We start from the raw sequence: 6,000 nt of genomic DNA, 5'->3' as shown, positions 1-6,000 counted from the left end.
GGTACCTTCTCTGAATAAAAATAAGTAAAAATGTTTGCCTCTGCTCCCTATAGTTTTTCGAACTGGAGCCCCTAAGCGTGATGCAGCAATGTCTGTGTTATTTTAAGCTCTTTGGCTCATCGTCTAATTTCTATCCTCTGTTGGGATTTGTCAATAGGTAGCAGCATGGGTCGCTTCATGTTCATCAACAGATTTCCTATATTGGAAACACTGTCTATTTCCTATTTGCATATTGCATTTTGCAAGTAACTCAGAGAGGACATTTCTAGGCAACTAGCTTAGAATTCCTTCTTAGTTCTTAGTAAGTGTCTCGTATTTTCTTAGTCTACCCACTACTTCTGTATGATTATTAAGTAGGCTTGTGTCTTTTTTCTGCTTGTGCTAGCTTTTGTGACTGAGATATCATATTTATGTTAAAGAGTAGACTTGCCCAAAAGTGACCATGTGTTGCTGAAGCACAGCCTCTTATAAATAAAAAATGTTTGATATTTGGCCTTGGTAAATTTGCAGGGTAAAATTCTACTTTAGTTACTTTTGGCTATCTTGGAAAGGGGTTGGGTTAGGAAAATGAAACTTTCAGGGATGGATGTACATGCTAAGGTATGACCCGGGAAGGTACTTTGAAGTACTTACCTCCACTCCTCCCCCCTCTATGTAATGGTAAATTACTGCACATTACTAGTTGTTTTAACTCATATTTCATCCTATATTACTATCATAATTATAAATCACGGTAAAATTCTACTTTAGCTACTTTTGGCTATCTTAGAAAGGGGTTAGGTTAGGAAAATGAAACTCAGGGATGGGTCTACAGGCTAAAGTATGTCCCAGGAAGGCGTTTTGAAGTACCTACCTCTACTCCTTGTCTCTCTAGAGGGTCCTGAAATTTGCCTACATGACAGATCTATACCTATTGAAATTTTGATGACTCAACATTTCACCTTAATTTTTCTGGTTTTAGATCAGGAAATGCAATTCCTGTTATTTGAGTAGAATTTTAAGCCATATCAATGTTTTTTTCCCCAAAATTTAGGAAATGTTTTTGCATACCTTTAAAACCCTATAAATTGGGATTGAGCAAAGTTGTGAAGCTGAAAAAAACTTTGTTGTACTTCATTTAAGCAGAGGATTAATATTGCAAGGTTCAACTTTTATAACACACAGATTTTTAAAGGTCATCAAAGGTCAGGACCCTCTAGAGAGAGGAGTGGAGGTAGGTAGGCTACTTCAAAATACCTTCCCAGGACATACTTTAGCCTGTAGACCCATCCCTGAAAGTTTCCTTGGTCAATATATACCAAATCATATTATTGAGTTAGGACTGAAGTGAATACACCATTCGATGCCTTTTTTTATGCTGATTACAAATATAATAATCATTTCTATTCGGAATGAATTTCAGCCCCCCCCCTCTATATGCCAATTCAGGGTTAGGTTGGGATAGGTTATGTATATATAGGGGGGGGCTGAAATTCATCTTCAATAGAAATTCTTATTATATTCGTAATCAGCATAAAAAAAGGCATTGAGTGGTGTATTCACTTTATTTGAAACTCAATAATACGATTTGGTATATATTGACCGTTTCCTTTTCTGGTTGGCAGCTAAAGTAGAATTTTACCGTTGTTTTTAACTCATATTTCATCCTATATTACTATCATAAATATAAATCACTGCTTACCTTACACAACTTCTGCTTTTAACCTTGTTCATTAAAATATATTCCAAAATCCTATTTAAATCCTATTTAAAATTGTTGTGATGTCACACTTTCCTTATCAGAAACCCTTACCCTTAAGGGTAGCAGGCACATGCCAAACAACTCTGTTGATAAGACCATTTAAACTGTATTAATTAGGGAAAGGATTTGAAAACATCAGAATCGACTTCAGAGGACACGTGATTATATCACGGGACGATGTTTTTGAAATCCCCCTTCCCCCAAACTCAAAATTTTCCAAAATTTCATTTTAGAAGCTTTCTAAATATTCCTACAGCGCTAAAACATTGAGTTTTAAAAAAATCACACTCGTCTTCGGGACACGTTACATCATGGGGAGAGTATTTTGAAATCCCCCTTCCCCCCAAACTCAAAATTTTCCAAAATTCTAAATTTGAAGCTTTTAAAATATTTATAAATCGCCTATAGATACAGTGCTAAAAACATCAGAATCGACTTCAGAGGACACATTATATCACGGGGAGAGGTTTTTAAAAAATCCCCCTTCCCCCCAAACTCAAAATTTTCCAAAATTCTACTTTAGAAGCTTTTTAAATATTTCTAAAGCATTAATAGATAGAGTGCTAAAAACATCAGAATCGACTTCAGAGGACACCTTATATCAAGGGAAGAGGTTTTTAAAATCCCCCTTCCCCCAAAACTCAAAAATTTCCAAAATTTTACTTTAGAAGCTTTTTTAAATATCTCTAAAGCACTAATAGATAGAGCGCTACAAGTTTCAGAATCGACTTCAGAGGACACGTTATATCACGGGAAGAGGGTTTTAAAATCCCCCTCTCCCCCTAACTCAAAATTTTCCAAAATTCTATTTGAGAAGCTTTTTAAATATTTATAAATCAATAATAGATACTGCTAAAAATATCAGAATTGACTTTAGATGACACATTATATCACGGAAAGTGGTTTTTAAAAACATACTTCTCCACGAACTCAAAATTTCCCAAAATTCAACTAAAGAAGCTTTTTTAAATATTTATAAAGAGCTAACACCTATAACGCTACAAACAGCAGAATCGAATTTAGAGGACAATTTGTGTCATGTGACGATGTTTTTGAAATCCCCCTTCCCCCCAAACTCAAAATTTTCCAAAATTCTACTTTAGAAGGTTTTCAAATATTTCTAAAGCATTAATAGATAGAGTGCTAAAAACATTAGAATTGACTTTAAAGGACACGTTATTTAACGGGAAGATGTTTTTTAAATCGCCCTTCCCCCTAAACTCAAAATTTTCCAAAATTTTTACTTTAGAAGCTTTTTACATATTTATAAAGCACTAATAGATAGAGCGCTACAAATATTAAAACCGACTTTAGAGGACAAATTGTGTTATGGGAAGATGTTTTTGAAATCCCCCTTCCCCCCTAACTCAAAATTTTCCAAAATTTTATTTTAGAAGTTTTTTAAATATTTCTAAAGCACTAATAGATAGAGTGATAAAAACACCAGAATCGACTTCAAAGGACACGTTATATCAAGGGAAGGGGTTTTTAAAATCCTCCTTCCCCCAAAACTCAAAAATTTCCAAAATTCTACTTTAAAAACTTTAGAAGCTTTTTTAAATATTTCTAAAGCGCTAAGACATAGAGCGCTACAAACATCAGAATCATCTTCAGAGGACAAATTATATTATGGGAAGATGTTTTTGAAATCCCCTTTCCCCCAAACTCAAAATTTTCCAAAATTATACTTTAGAAGATTTTAAAATATTTCTAAAGCACTAATAGATAGAGTGCTAAAAACATCAGAATCGACTCCAGAGGACAAATTACGTTACGGGAAGATGTTTTTGAAATCCCCCTTCCCCCCAAACTCAAAATTTTCCAAATTTTTACTTTAGAAGTTTTTTTAAATATTTCTAAAGCACTAATAGATAGAGCACTACAAATTTCAGAATCGACTTCAGAGGACACGTTATATCACGGGAAGAGGTTTTTAAAATCCCCCTTCCCCCCAAACTCAAAATTTTCCAAAATTCTACTTTAGAAGCCTTTTAAATATTTCTAAAGCGCTAAGACATAGAGCACTACAAACATCAGAATCGATCTTCAGAGGACAAATTATGTTACGGGAAGATGTTTTTGAAATCCCCTTTCCCCCCAAACTCAAAATTTTCCAAAATTCTACTTCAGAGGCTTTTAAAATATTTCTAAAGCGCTAAGACATAGAACGCTACAAACAGCAGAATCGACTTCAGAGGACAATGTTGTATCACGGGAAGATGTTTTTGAAATCCCCCTTCCCCCCAAACTCAAAATTTTCCAAAATTCTACTTTAGAAGCTTTTCAAATATTTCTAAGGCAGTAATAGATAGAGTGCTAAAACATTAGAATCGACTTCAGAGGACACGTTATATCACGGGAAGAGGTTTTTAAAATCCCCCTTCCCCCTAACTCACAATTTTCCAAAATTTTGATTTTAGAAGCTTTTTAAATATTTCTAAAGCACTAATAGATAGAGTGCCAAAAACATCAGAATCGACTTCAGAGGACAATGTTATATCACGGGAATAGGTTTTTGAAATCCCCCTTCCCCCCAAACTCAAAATTTTCCAAAATTCTACTTTAGAAGCTTTTTAAATGTTTCTAAAGCACTAATAGATAGAGCACTACAAATATTAGAATCAACTTCAGAGGACAAATTATGTTACGGGAAGATGTTTTTGGAATCCCCCTTCCCCCAAAACTCAAAATTTTCCAAAATTCTACTTTAGAAGCTTTTAAAAAAATTTCTAAAGCACTAATAGATAGAGGGCTAAAAACATCAGAATCGACTTGAGAAGACACATTATATCACCGGAAGAGGTTTTTAAAATCCCCCTTCCCCCCAAACTCAAAATTTTCCAAAATTATACTTTAGAAGTTTTTTTAAATATTTCTAAAGCACTAATAGATAGAGCACTAAAAATATCAGAATCGACTTCAGAGGACACATTATATTACGGGAAGAGGTTTTTAAAATCCCCCTTCCCCCCACACTCAAAATTTTCCAAAATTTTACTTTAGAAGCTTTTTTAAATATTTCTAAAGCGCTAAGACATAGATCGCTAAACACATCAGAATAGTCTTTAAAGGACAAATTATATTATGGGGAGTTGTTTTTGAAATCCCCTTTCCCCCCAAACTCAAAATTTTCCAAAATTCTACTTTAGAAGCTTTTAAAATATTTCTAAAGCACTAATAGATAGAGGGCTAAAAACATCAGAATCGACTTCAGAGGGCATGTTATATCACGGGAAGAGGTTTTGAAAATCCCCCTTCCCCCCAAACTAAAAATTTTCGAAAATTATGCTCTATAAGCATTTAACATATTTGTAAGGCACGAGTCCTAAAAACTTTAGAATTGACTTGAAAGGACACATCATGTTTTCAGACGAGGTTTTTAAAACCCTCCTTCTCCCCACACTCAAAAATTTCCAAAATTTTGACTTTAGAAGCTTTTTACATATATCTAAAGCACTAATAGATAGAGCACTACAAATATTAGAATCGACTTCAGAGGACAAATTATATTACGGGAAGATGTTTTTGAAATCCCCCTTCCCCCTAACTCAAAATTTTCCAAAATTTTATTTTAGAAGCTTTTTAAATATTTCTAAAGCACTAGTAGATAGATAGCTAAAACATTCAGAATCGACTTCAGAGGGCACGTTATATCACGGGAAGAGGTTTTTAAAATCCCCCTTCCCCCCAAACTCAAAATTTTCCAAAATTCTACTTTAGAAGCTTTTTAAATGTTTCTAAAGCACTAATAGATAGAGCACTACAAATATTAGAATCAACTTCAGAGGACAAATTATGTTACGGGAAGATGTCTTTGGAATCCCCCTTCCCCCAAAACTCAAAATTTTCCAAAATTCTACTTTAGAAGCTTTTTAAATATTTCTAAAGCATTAAGACATAGAACGCTACAAACAGCAGAATCGACTTGAGAGGACACATTTGTATCATGTGAAGAGGATTTTGAAATCCCCCTGCCCCCAACGCTCAAAAATTTCGAAAATTATACTTTAGAAACTTTTCACATATTTGTATTGCAATCATAGATAGAGTGCTAAAAACATTAGAATCAACTTCCAACTACAAGGTATGTCTTGGGACAAGGTTTTTAAAATCCCCTTCCCCCCTAACTAAAAATTTTCCAAAATTTTATTTTAGAAGCTTTTTAAATATTTCTAAAGCACTAATAGATAGAGTGCTAAAAACATCAGAATCGACTTCAGAGGAGATGTTATATCACGGGAATAGGTTTTTAAAATCCC

At 33.9% G+C, this 6,000-nt stretch overlaps 1 protein-coding gene across 1 annotated transcript in view; it reads left to right on the top strand.

Annotated features, from left to right (window-relative positions):
• Window positions 1-223: 223 nt before the first annotated feature.
• Window positions 224-6,000, top strand: part of LOC148940637 (uncharacterized) — a 48,198-nt gene continuing 42,421 nt past the window's right edge. The window contains exon 1 of the mRNA XM_089104903.1: window positions 224-301. The gene's annotated coding sequence lies outside the window, so the exon portion shown is untranslated. The remainder of the gene's footprint in view (window positions 302-6,000) is intronic.

The sequence above is a fragment of the Artemia sp. Qi Xiang Cuo genome, chromosome 19, assembly GCF_049724085.1.
Source record: "Artemia sp. Qi Xiang Cuo chromosome 19, ASM4972408v1, whole genome shotgun sequence".
NCBI lineage: Eukaryota > Metazoa > Arthropoda > Branchiopoda > Anostraca > Artemiidae > Artemia > Artemia sp. Qi Xiang Cuo.
Note: the sequence above shows the minus strand (reverse complement) of the source record. Positions and strands in the feature narration are given on the sequence as shown.